Below are 13102 nucleotides of genomic sequence, written 5' to 3' on the forward strand. Positions count from 1 at the left end.
CTCAGGTTATGCAAGGCTGGCCCCCTAGTGTGGGCTAATTATAAAGAACAAAGGTTAGAACTAACCCTCTGTTCTCATGCATATTTAGGATTTAAGTGTATGTGTTGCCTCAACAAATTCATTTAGGAGGTGTGTGTTTCTGAATACCTCATAATACCATCAGGTTTGCTTTTGTCTTTTTAGCCATTCCCTTCCATTCAACAGTTCAGAGATATGCAAAGTGAGTGACTAAGGAAAAAGCTGATACCTGTGGAAACTGGACTTCTGTTCAAGGGTCTGTCCAGTTTTCCAGAGATGCAGCTCTTAGCCATATGACTCTCTCTACTACACAGTCTGGTTTTTCAGAGATACCTCTTGGCACGTCTGAACTCCCTGTATTTACCTTACATGAAACCCACAAACCTGCTTGCTGCAGGAAAGCTTCAGCTGCTAATAATAGAGGAAGGAAACCAAGCAGAAACAGCATCAGAGTAGTACCAGACACTGAGTGGAGATAGACCAGGTGCTTTGCTCACAGCTCATGCCTGGACACTAGTTGCTGAGCAAGTTGAGATAAGAGGGTAGTTTATAGAACTGCATCTGGAGGCTGGAGATTAAGAGCACTGAGTACCCTTTCAGAAGACCTGGATTTGATTCCCAGTACCCACATTGAAGCTCACACATATACTTGTATGACATAATTTATTCCATTTATTCCCACAAACACTGTTTCAGCAGTTTCTGTATGTAATTCCAAAGTAAACACACATACAATTTTAACAAGTATAAAGTTATAGCATACATATTGTCTTGCTATTGGTTTTTTCAACAAAAAATGTGTCAAGGTGTGCTTTTTATTTTAGCATATGAAATCTACTTTATTACTTTTATCTGGTGTATAATATTCTAAAATATGTGTATGCCATAATTACAAATGTTTCTTATTGTATCCTGGGGGTGGAGCTTTAGGAAATGATGGCTATATCTTACATGTATCATCAAAGTAATGCAGTTGTATTCTTCAGACCCATACATCCTCTTCCACTGCAGTCAGACTTTGAATGAGTGGTTTAAAAAATTCAAGAGTAACTAAATATTGCAGCAAAAACATGTAAACCCAGCACCTGAGAAGAAGATGCAGGATGCTAGAGGATTGGAAGTTTGAGGTTATTTTCAGCTAAGTAGTGCTTTTGAGGCCATCCATAGCTACATAATACCCTGTCTGGAAAAAACAAAAATAATAACAACAATTAACTGAGGGATATTTAGGCTATCTTTTATGTGATATTTACATTCTTACATTAGACTAAACAATGAATATTCTTGAGCAAATCTTGGTATGTTGTCATGAAGGTAGCTATAAATATTTTCCTTGACTTAGAATTTCTCAGTAAGGTGATATATAAATTTTTAAATTTGATAAGTATTACCCACTTGACAGTCCCATCAATGGAATGTTGTTATGAGAGTTGTATGTAATGTTTCCTGTATTTAGGATTTGATTGGAATGAAGACAATAACTTTAGTTTACTTCTATTGCTAAAAGCCCCATTTTGGATATCTTTCTTCTCTTGTGAATCATATACCTGGTTTGGTTGGTAGGAACCAATAGAGAAACACAAATACAAATCTTCAAATTTGAGTAGCATACATCCTTCGTGATGGAATAACACTTTTGGTGCTACAATGTAAAGGAAAAAAAAAAGAATTATACCACCAAAATTTAGAGACCACTCCATTTGTATATAAAGAAACACTCCCTGTCCCCATCTAAAACACATACTTTTTAACTGCCTTATAGTGTGATAGAAAGGATCAAGACGTTAGAGTAAGAGGCCTGGTTTACATGACCATTTCTATGATGCAATGCACTGGGGTCTTCAAAATCCTGGATTCCATTGTCTGTTCTAGGAAATTCAAATTCTAATGCTTGCTGAGGTAAACTTGTGTTGGTTGTGAGGATTAAATGGTGTGATAGAAAAGAAGTTTGTCAAAACGACAGCCTACAGATTGGGAAAAGATCTTCACCAATCCTATATCTGACAGAGGGCTAATATCCAGTATATATAAAGAACTAAAGAAGCTAAAAAGTAACAAACCAAGTAATCCAATTAAAAAATGGGGAACAGAGCTAAACAGAGAATTCTCCATAGAGGAATATCAAATGGCAGAGAAACACTTAAAGAAATGATCAACCTCATTAGCCATTAGGGAAATGCAAATCAAAATGACCCTAAGATTTCACCTTACACCCATCAAAATGGTTAAGATCAAAAACTTAAGAGACAACACATGCTGGAGAGGTTGTGTAGAAAGGGGAACCCTCCTCCACTGCTGGTGGGAATGTAAACTTGTACAGCCACTCTGGAAAGCAATCTGGCGCTTTCTCAGACAACTAGGAATAGTGCTTCCTCAAGATCCAGCCATACCACTCCTAGGCATATACCCCAAAAGGCTCAAGTACACAATAAGGACATTCACTCAACCATGTTTGTAGCAGCTTTATTTGTAACAGCCATAAGCTGGAAACAACCCAGATGCCCCTCAACTGAGGAATGGATACAGAAATTGTGGTATATCTACACAATGGAATATTACTCAGCAATAAAAAACAAGGAAATCATTAAATTTGCAGGTAAATGGTGGGATCTGGAAAAGATCATCCTGAGTGAGCTATCCCAGAAGCAGAAAGATGCACACAGAATATACTCATTCATATAGACATATGATATAGGATAAACCTACTAAAATATGTACACCTAAAGAAACTAATCAGGAGGGAGGACTCTTGCTAAAATGCTCAATTCCTATCCAGAAAGGCAAAAAGGCTGGACATCAGAAGATGGAGAAAAGAGGGAATAAGTCAGGAGCCTGACACAGAGGACCTCTGAAAATCTCTGCCCTGCAGAATATCAATGTAGATACTGAGACTTATGGGCAACCTTTGGGCAGAGTGCAGAGAATCTTAGGAAAGAAGCGGGAAGTAGGAAGATCTGGAGAGGACAGGAACTCCATAAAGAGAGCAATAGAACCAAAACAAAATCTGAGCACAGGGGTCTTTCCTGAGACTGCTATTCCAACCAAGGTCTATGCATGGAGATAACCTAAGACCCCTGCACAGATGTAGCCCATGGCAATCCAAGTGGGTTCCATTGTAATAGGAACAGGGACTGTCTCTGACATGAACTGATTGGCCTGCTCTTTAATTACCTCCCCCTGAGGGGGAAGCAACATTACCAGGCCACAGAAGAAGACAATGCAGCCACTCCTGATGAGACCTAATTGACTAGGATCAGAAGGAAGGAAAAGAAGTCCTCCCCTATCAGTGGACTTGGGGAGGGGCATGAGTGCAGAAGGGAGAGGGAGGGATTGGGACGGGAGGAGGGAGAGAACCACGGGAGGGGGGATACAAAGTGAGTAAAGTGTAATTAATAAAGAAAAAAATACCATTAAAAAAAAGAAAAGAAGTTTGTAATCTGAGGAATATGATACACATCCCAAGTGCTTATTAAGGTTGTATACTTAAGCCAGGGAGCTTCTAAGCAAGGGAGGAGCAGATAGTGGGAATTGTGAGAAAAAAAATTGCACACAGATGAAATATTATGCTTGTACAGTTTAAAACCCTTTCCTCTTGCTGTGTATTCCTGGAGAACAAACCCTCCTGGTAATAAAGACTATCTTTTGGTACTAAAAATAACATAAGTTGTCATCTTTTTACATGAGGATCCAGGTCTCTCCTGCTGGGATTACAGTGTTGTTTGAATGACATTACTATGCTTCAATTTGTCAAGTTCCTAATAGGATTTTACCTCTCCCCGCCCCCGGCCACATACTAAGTTTCTGTATCATTGGGAAGAGAAGAAACACCCATGAAACATTTAAACAACCATGTGAAGTGACTGCATAAGTAGGTCCAAGTTATAGCTGAGGCATATGTGAGGATTAGAGTGAAATCAAATACGTTTTAATTACAATTTAAATCAATACCCCAGAAACCATAGCTGAAACATTACCAGGAACATCCAGTTATGTTACATTTCCATATTTTTTAAAGTATTTGGGCTTTAAGTTACCCAAATATTGTGATTTACAAATAAGATATGTTACCATTAAGTAAATGACACTAAGATCAGTATATTTTTAGATTACTTCCACCATTCTGTGTGCTTTTTTATCTTGAAAGTTAATTAAAAGGATATCTGTAAAGGCATTGGAATCAGAATCATCCTGATTTTAACCTATTAATCAAGAACAGGAGAGAGAGAGTGTGTGTGTGTTGTATTAGAAGGCAATCACTAGGGTATGTTATAAAAGGTATTTTAAAATACCTTATTTTAAAACAACACTTGTATACTTTTTTATAAAACCAGTGTATAGCTTTGTAGCCATTAATACCATGTTTAATATTTATTACACATATACTTCAGCATATTAGAAAATCCATGGATTTTATACTCAGATTTAGATATAAAAACTTGTTCTACTACTCTCTGCATACTTATCTATGCATAAATATGTATTTTTATTGAAGAAAAATGTTGAAATGTCATCCTTAGAAATTGTTTGAATCGTGTAGTTTATTTAGTTTCTGTCGTCCTTTTCCCGGTTTTGTTGCAGTTTGGTCATTGTTCTCTTTCAGTTCCTCCTGTTACTCAAAGTGAGTTAATTCTCCCCACCCCCCACTTTCCAGCTATCTGAGTGGTGATCTCTGGTGAATCCAGAGATCTTTTGTGTGACTCTTCTTAGGAGGATCTGAAAATAACATGAAATGAAAAACATGAGCTGAAGTCCTGGTGTAAAAATGTATTGTGTTGTCACTGTGAAGAAATGAATGTTGGCTCTTATGCAGCGTTGAGAAAATTTCATTAAAGGAGCATCTGAAAGAGTTATCATTCATTTTAACCATTCGTTTTGTAAGGATACATTTATCTTAATTTCCAAAAATTTAAACGTAGATAAGAAAATAGCCTATAGCAGCACTGCTTTAACCTAACCATAACTTTATGGTCATTTCCTCCCTTATTAAGCTGCATATTTTACATCATTATAGTTCTAACGTACATACTATTGTGCAGCCTATTGTCTCATTACAGAGATTTGACATAATTTATATAATCTGCCAAAATTGTAGGGAGTATGGATTTCGGAGTAAGAAGTGGTGATTTGCGAGGGGAGATTTTAAATAGCTTAGGACACCTGTCAAAATTTGAACCTTCTGGTAAAGGCAACAGAAATCCTTAAAGATTTTAGGGAAAAGATGAACAAGGGGATCTGTATGAAATCAATGCACTCAACTGGAAGTTGAATAATTATTTCTTTTGTATATGCCACCTGTTTTGAAATGTATGTTTGGTGTGCAGAACACTATTTCCCCTGTCTAAATCGCTACCTCTTTTCATTCCACCACCACATCTTCCCCTCTTAGTTTTCTATGTAACCTGCTAGACTGACAGGTGTCCCAAATCCAAATTTCCTCAAGAAAGCCTACTCGTGTAGATGGAATTCCCCAACCTGAAAATTCATCTCAAAGCCTGGTGTTCTTACGGATGGCAAGAGAGAAAGATTCATGAAATGTTCCCTCTCCACTCCTGTCTGGTGTCTGTTTCTCAATGGCTCCACCTTCTTCTTTAGACAATCCCGACAGTGTAGAAGTTTCCATCTCCTTTCCCTCTCCTTTCTCGTCCCCCACCCCACGCCCTCACTTTCTCTCTCCTCCCCTCCTAGGGCGCTTCCTGCCTGGAAACAAAAGATTGGTCCCCAGTAGCCCACTCACGGAGATTTTACTTTTATGCTCACCATCTGATTGGCCTAGGTACGGTGCAGAGCCCAGGTGACGTCATAGCAAAGAAGAGCAAGGGAGCGGTTGCTGAGCAGGCAGGCAGCTGTGGCCGCAAACAGTCTGGGGTCTTATTGGGGGCTGCAGCTTTTCCTCTCTGGAAGTAAGTGTGCCCTGCGAGAGAAGAAGCGTGGGGGGAGCGGACTGGGCGCGGGGCTGCAGCTGCAGCCACTGGGCTGCAGCTCCCCAGCCAAACTGTTGGCGTGCACCGAGGTACTGGAAAGGTCTTGGCAGGGTGGCTGAACCCTTGGCAGGTAAATTCCGCGACTTCTGTACTGTTCCAGGCTAGCTCGGGGGAGGGGAGGCTTCTGGGCAGATGTTCTTTCCTTTGCTCCTCTCTTGCTCCTGCTGTGCCCCAGCTTTTACTCCCCTACGGGGCTCCCTTTCCCAAGCCTTGGGATCCAGCACACAGTGCTTGATGGGGTTTGCCTAGGCGATGAGTGGGTGTGTCCGGGTTGGTCCTAAAGGACCTGGGCTTCTTCCTTTGGCCAAGCCCAGGGCTCCCTTACTGGGGTTTGGGTCGCCTGGGGCAAAATCCGCCCTGGAAGCTGTGTCAGACTCTATGCCTCCTACCATCTTCCCCTCCGGTCCCCACCCCACCCCCCACCTCAGGCCACACTGTTGACAGCAGTCCTCCAGAGAAGGGAAGGGGGTGTGGCCACAGGCTGGCCAAGTCCGCAACAGAATAACCTGACTGAAACAGAAAAGTACCAGATTTCTTAAAAGGGAGGCTTTCCTTTCTTTAATTTTTTTTCTTTATGCTCCCTCCCCTTTTCACTTGGGAGGATGATAATGACAAGGACTGTTCCCCCTCCCACCACGACCACCACACACCATTTTCTTCTTCTGAAGGGACTGAATGAATTCAGTAAGGTCCTTGGAAAAGCCTGAAGTAACCCTTGTTGGCTCTTGTCTTTGTCTGGGGAATGGGGTCATTGGGTTTACTGCTTCCTCCCTTCCCACTCCTTCTTAGCTCCCTGGAGACACTGTCCTCAGGTTGTAATCTGGTATGGTGACTGGCATGCTTCTGAGTGAATAGAACATTTTGACTGAGGCTCTGTCAGGCTTTCCTTTCCCAGATGGTGGATGAGGATTTGGGGGGTGTAGATGGTTCTTTCAAGGAGGGAACCAGAGGCTCCACTGGGTTCGTTTGTTTGTTTGTTTTTGATCACACCTTCCAGAATCCAGCTCCAGATTTTAGCCTTGAGGTTTCTGGGCTGTGTGGGCTCTAAAAGCAAAGGAGGGAAGGGTGAGTCTCTTGGCTTTGGGAAGCATGATGGGGTGGTTTGAGTGCTATTTAAAAAAATGGCTTTCACCAGGGAAGCCCTTAGCCATGGTAGGTTTGCTCCTCCCCCCCATGGTTTTGCAGACTTAAATCCAGGCCAACAGTATGGCTGTCTGAGGTGTTGGAACAGGAGGTCCATTCCTGTTGGTGACAGCACTGTGATCCTGTTCTGTGATGAGCCAGGTATAAAAGGTCAGTGTGGTTTTCACTGGGCCATTTGTGAAATAATTGGGCAGGATGTGTAATTTGGCATTCGAGCTTCTAATCAGGGGCACCTTTGTGTAACGGGGCACACTGTGGTAATGGAGGTAATGGATGATTAATAGGCTGAGATCTGGGAAGAGAGCCAAATAGCCCTCTTTTTTTTTTTTTTTTGGATACAAATGTCATACTCTTCTGTGTCCATACAAGACACAACATGTAAGAGTCTGGGACAGTTTGCTTGGTAAGCTGGCTGCTGGTAATCCAGAATCTAGAGAGACCTCACGATGTGAGGAGGCAGATTCATTAAGTCTCCCAACATAGAAGCAGACATTATGCTATGGGCCACAACACTCCATGAACATTAGCAGTAGTTGATCATTCCTACAGGTTGTAAGTTGTTGTGTTTTTTTTTCCCCCCTCCTAGTCAAAGGTGGAAGTGCTATACAAAGCAGACAAGTTTGCTGAGGATTTTGGAAGAGACTGACTGGGTAGTAGGTTTGATAGATGAGGGAAATGGGAAATGACTGCATAGATGGCAGGTCTTCCTGTCAGAGATTCTTCTCTTAGTAAGTCAAGACTAAGCACAAGGTCAAAAAGGATGACTAATACAAAATAAATAAGATCTGGAAGTCAGATCTTATTTGAATAAGGTAGGAGCTAATGGAGTAGGTAGGAGCAGAGCTGTAGAGGGAGAAAAAAATGCCCAACATCTTGTCAGGAGCTCAAGAGTCCCAGTTTTCTCTGACGAAATTGTTATGGAAAAGTTTTGGTAATCAAGTCAGCAATGGCTCAATCAAGGATTATACGGAACTTCTAGCAGTTTAGGAAATCAATACCATTTCCAAATGCATAACCCATTTTCAGAAACCAGTAACTTTAGCCAAAGGCATGAGAAGAAACTTTATGAGCAGCAGTTTCAAAAAGAAAACAGTTTTTTTCTCTCTTTTGGGCAAAGAGAGAGGGCAGGGGATGGAGAGTAGGGGAGCTATAATATGAAACAGGAGTCTGAATGATTTTCCATGGATGAGTTTAGCCCAGGGAACATTTGTCTACTAAGGACAGCAAAACAAAAACAAAAACAGAAAAAAAAAAAAACCTTTACCCTGGAAGGTAAGCATGGCTTTCCAGGCATCTGGGGCATGGCTTAAGCCTTCAACCCCTACCCCACCCCACTGCACCCGCATCCACACTAATACCTGTCAGGATCTAGGTGGTTCCTGTTGCAGGGCCAGGGTAGATTTCCTGGCTTAATCCGCACTAAATAGCTTTGCCAGCAGGGGGCAGAAAAGTAGCTAAAGCGACCTGGAGGATCCTAATCCTACACTTCAGGTGTGATGCCTGAGCCTCACACCAACTAAAACAGCCATCCACACATTTACAATCGGACTTAGCAGTAGCAGAGAACTAAAGGAGCCTCCAGGTCAGTGTGTTCCATCTCTCTCCAGACACGTGGTGCTCCCTGCCGTGCTCCGCAACGTAGGAAGGCACAAGCATTTGCTTGTGATTACTTGAGTCACTAATACACACAGCCTAAGGGGGGGGGGGAGGGGGTGTTTAATTGGAAATGTTAATCAATGCAATAGATCCGTGTCTGATTTGCACATTTGGTCATTTATCTGCAAGTTGGGACAATCTGTGCTGTACCCGGGGGAGGCAACCAGGGGGGAAATTAGTGTAGCTACAGCTGGGACTAGGGGTGGGAAGCAAAATAGGGGAAGTGGACCTTGAAGACCAAAAATAAATGATCAATTTACTGGTGGGGAGAAGAGTGCTCTCAAATATATTTTCAAGGAGAGGTTGGATCATGAGGTGCATGGTCCAGAAGCTCGCAGATCTAAGGGGAAGAAAAGGTTTTCTGTGCGGTAGAAGGGGGTTGGATACAGAGAAAAGATATGTGTTTGGTGGTGGGGGGGAACAGGGGGGTAGCTAGGATAACATGAATCTTGGCAATCAGATCTCAGATGTTCTTGGCTGAATGTGTGTGATACAGTGCCTGTTTCCTTGACCTTCAAATGACGGAAGTTAAACTAGGTGTCTCTAATCTGGTTGGAAATATTTTAGGAAGTGGATCCTTTTATACTTAGTAGTTAAGATAGCCACTAAAGTTCAGCTTTCCTCAACAAAAGAAGATAGCCTTTCTATATCACTTTCCATTTTGTATGCTCCCCAATTTAGGGAAAGCCCATATAAAACCACTATCTACACATTTATCTTTTAACCATATGATTTCACTTGTATTTCATGGGAACGGGGAACATTCAGGAAAGAAGTCCAATTCGGTATTTGCTGGGTTCCCTGTAACTAAGGCCCAGAAAAGCTCTTTGTGTTAGTTTTCATAGACAGATCATAGGGAGAGGCACCGATACTCATTACTGTTTTAACTTCCAGGGCAGTGTAATGATAGGAAGGGCTTAGGGTGAAGATAAAGATTGTATATTATCAGAGAGGTTGGATGTGTGTGTGTGTGTGTGTGTGTGTGTGTGTTTGTGTGTGTGTGTGGCTTGAGGGTGGGTCTCCTTTTCCCTCATCTGTATCTGAGCCTTGTGAATTCTTTGGAATTCTGTACCCTAAAGGGACCACTATCTCAGCAGTTAGCACAATATCACCCCCTAGTGACCTCACTTACAGACACATTTTTCTTAGCTCCTCCTTACTATCCCATGATCTCCATCCAGGGTACCAGTACTCTTACACATATAGCTCTTACTCCCAGAAAGCAAAGGCACACTCCATTTATCAAAGACTGAAGGGGAAACTCTGGACATGCAGCTTCACAGCATTCTTCTCCACTGTGAACAGGTTTAGAGTGAAGGGTATCGCTTTCTTCTTCCTCATGCTTTTTTCTTCTTTGGACCTGAAAAAGGATCCAGGAGCATTAACCAGAAATATTTTGTGCTGCATAAGACACTTGCCAATGGTTCTGTGGAAGAAAGCACAATTGTCACAACTTGCTTTGATTGCCATCCTAAGGTTATAGTTTTAGTCCTCAGACAGGGATTCTGGCAAAAAGCTAAAATGCAGCAAGGAAAGGGAAGCTAGATATGTACAAGATGTGTGTATCCATACTTTCCCAGATTCCAACAAGAGGTGTGAGCCACAGGCAGAAAGCAAGGCAGCATAAATGCACAGTATAGTACAGCCATGCAACACTCACCACTCAGTTCAGCCATACACCATGGTGTAGACTATATATGCTGCACATTACAAATTAGACACATGGCATATACACACGCATGCACTATACATGGTAGTGATGCAATCACATGTGCAACATTACAGAAATATAATGCATACTGACAAAATAAGCATGCAGCATGATATAAACACAGCACTGCATACATAACACAATAAGGCTCACAACATACTATAAACATGACACATGATATACACACGTGCATATAACAGTCTGAGGAATAGCACAGATATACATGATCCAGCTTTTGCTCATATACAGAATAGGCTAGAAATATACACTAAGTAAGCAAGGGGTGTAGCCTACCGGTTGCTTCTGCACTTGTTCAAGCTACCCAACTTGTGGGTTCAAAGCAAACTACCATGAAGTTACCATTTGATATTCCAAATGAGGGTCTGTGGAAAAAGTGAGGTGCACTCAAGGGAAACTTGAGATTAGAGATTTGGGTTAGTACAGGTTGCTGCATTCATCCTCTTTCCATTGTCTCTAACATTCTTTCTCATCCCTCCCAATCAGATGCTGCTTCATCAGTAAACTCTCATCATCAGGAATGGGCCCCATCTAACACTCTATCCTCATACCTTGCCCCTTCTGAAGTTCTGACAGCTCTTGCCTTCCCACCTCATCTCATCTCCTTACAAAGTGAGTTCTTGAAGAGAGGGAGGAGGTGACTCATCATCACTCAGTGATGTAGTGGGAGGGATTTGGAAAACTACTAGGGATATGCCTGTGGGAAATCCACAGGGATGCTACAGATGCTAGCTGGCATCTGTGATCTACACTATGCACCAGAGGAAGAGTAGACCCAGGGTATGGCATTATTCTTTTTGCTTAAGAGGTGGAATTGGAGATCATCGGACTTTTCTTGGCTTCCTAAGGACTTCAATTTTGTTTTCTTTTTAGATATCCATCAATCTATTTCTTTGGGTTAGAACTCTGTATTTTGTTGTCTGTTAATAATTGGATGCTAGCCTGGTTAACTGCTCTGTTGAAATTAACATGTAGTAGCTACTTTCCTTGGGGAGTAAATATGGTTGTGTGTTTATGGAGTGAGTCCGGGGAAGTAGGTAGGGATTGTAGAGCTCAGAGTTCTATAAAGAGGAAAAATAGTTTTTTCCTGGGGAGGATCAGTTGGTTATGGGGAAAGGCAGAAAGTGGAGGTTGACCCCTTGTCTCTGGCAGAAGGTGTAGCTGGATGGTAGAGTGACTGCCTAGCATGCAACACACCATGGTTCTAAATTCCATCCAGCAGTAGATGGGAGAAGAAGGAAGGATAAGGAAAAGAGAGAAATCTTATTTCCAATACAATCAGACATAGAAACTTCTGTGAGGTTTGGTGGCTAAAAGAGTTGAAATGGAGGTGGAGACTCGGAATTGAGGGACGAAAGAAGTGAGTAGTAGTAGCAGGTTACTAGGCAGCTCAGATATTCTCAGTGGGTATTACCTCTATTGCCTACTGTACACCGACTGTGCCATCTCTGGTAAGTGTGCCAATTTTCCCCTAATTCTGAAAATTGTGTACATTTTTCACATGCATCTTATTTGACTTAGCCCTCATAATATGTGTCCAAAATGACTAGGGAGGCAGATCTTTTATAGCTGATAACAAGTAGGCCCACAGTGGTGAGGTGGCAAGCATCAATTATTAATCTGTACTCTCATCTCCTAATTCCCAGTTCGGTACTCTTTGCAAAATCCTACATAACAATGTTTTTACACTTCTTACCTTTCTGATTCACTAGCCTTCTTAAATGATTTTTGGAAATGTCCCACTCCTACTTCACTCTCCCTCTCCCTTTTTGTTTCTCCCTTCCCCTCCCCCATGTTTGTGTAACATAATTTGGGTTAGGATGAGGAAGTCATAGCAGCTGTAAAAAAGGTTCATCTCCCCCACAACACTTCTCAGCAGGCTCCCCCAAGAAAAGACAGCTAAGTCCTTGCATCTTGTGGCAGCTGGTGTGCACAGCACTGAGTCAGTCAGAGATGAGGCCACTCCAGCCCCCTCTCATGGGCAGCGCTCACCTGTGCTGAGATCCTGCAGTGGTGGCTGTGTGGGTCATGGATTTCAGGGCACGGAGTTAGGGGTATTTTAATGTTGCCTTCTCCTCTGAGCTCAGGTACCATATTAGGCCTGGGGGCAGGACCCCCTATTTTCTGAGGTGTTCAGTCTGTTATAGCTGTCCTTCGCCTCTTGGTTATTCCATCTCTAATACTGGAATGGCAGCCTTGATCTACATTTTGAGGTGAGGAGGAGAAACAACATAACAGCCATTGCCATGTCCTTTGCAAATGTCAAGCACCATCTAAGAGCATCAATGTAACAAAGAAAATGCTTCCCATCAAGCTGTCATTTCCTTTTCTCCTTTCCTGATATCTAAGTGCCATTTCAATAATATGTCACAAATCCACCAATCAGCTCCTGTGGTTTCCTCTGCCCCGTAATCTTAATTTTTTTCTTCATATTCAAATACATTCCTAACTCACTCCTCTTCCTTGCTTCTGGGACTGGTAGGCTCAGCTAAAATTTTATGGAACATTCTCCCTACCTTCCCACCTAACCAGGTGGCATACTGCCTCCCCCAGCTCCCCCTGCATGAGTCCGTAG

General features: G+C 42.2%; 1 protein-coding gene across 10 annotated transcripts in view; it reads left to right on the forward strand.

Moving 5' to 3' along the window:
- The window catches only part of Pak3 (p21 (RAC1) activated kinase 3), a 320956-nt gene that overhangs the window by 162009 nt on the left and 145845 nt on the right, over positions 1–13102 (forward strand). The window contains exon 1 of one of the 10 annotated variants that reach the window (XM_060375415.1): positions 5798–5918. The exons of 7 other annotated variants lie outside the window; for them this stretch is intronic. The gene's annotated coding sequence lies outside the window, so the exon portion shown is untranslated. Of the gene's footprint in view, positions 1–5797; positions 6070–7272; positions 7293–13102 lie in introns of those variants that run through there. 2 more of the 10 variants (XM_060375413.1, XM_060375418.1) reach the window with 2 other exon arrangements.

The sequence above is a fragment of the Meriones unguiculatus genome, chromosome X, assembly GCF_030254825.1.
Source record: "Meriones unguiculatus strain TT.TT164.6M chromosome X, Bangor_MerUng_6.1, whole genome shotgun sequence".
NCBI classification, from domain to species: Eukaryota; Metazoa; Chordata; class Mammalia; order Rodentia; family Muridae; genus Meriones; species Meriones unguiculatus.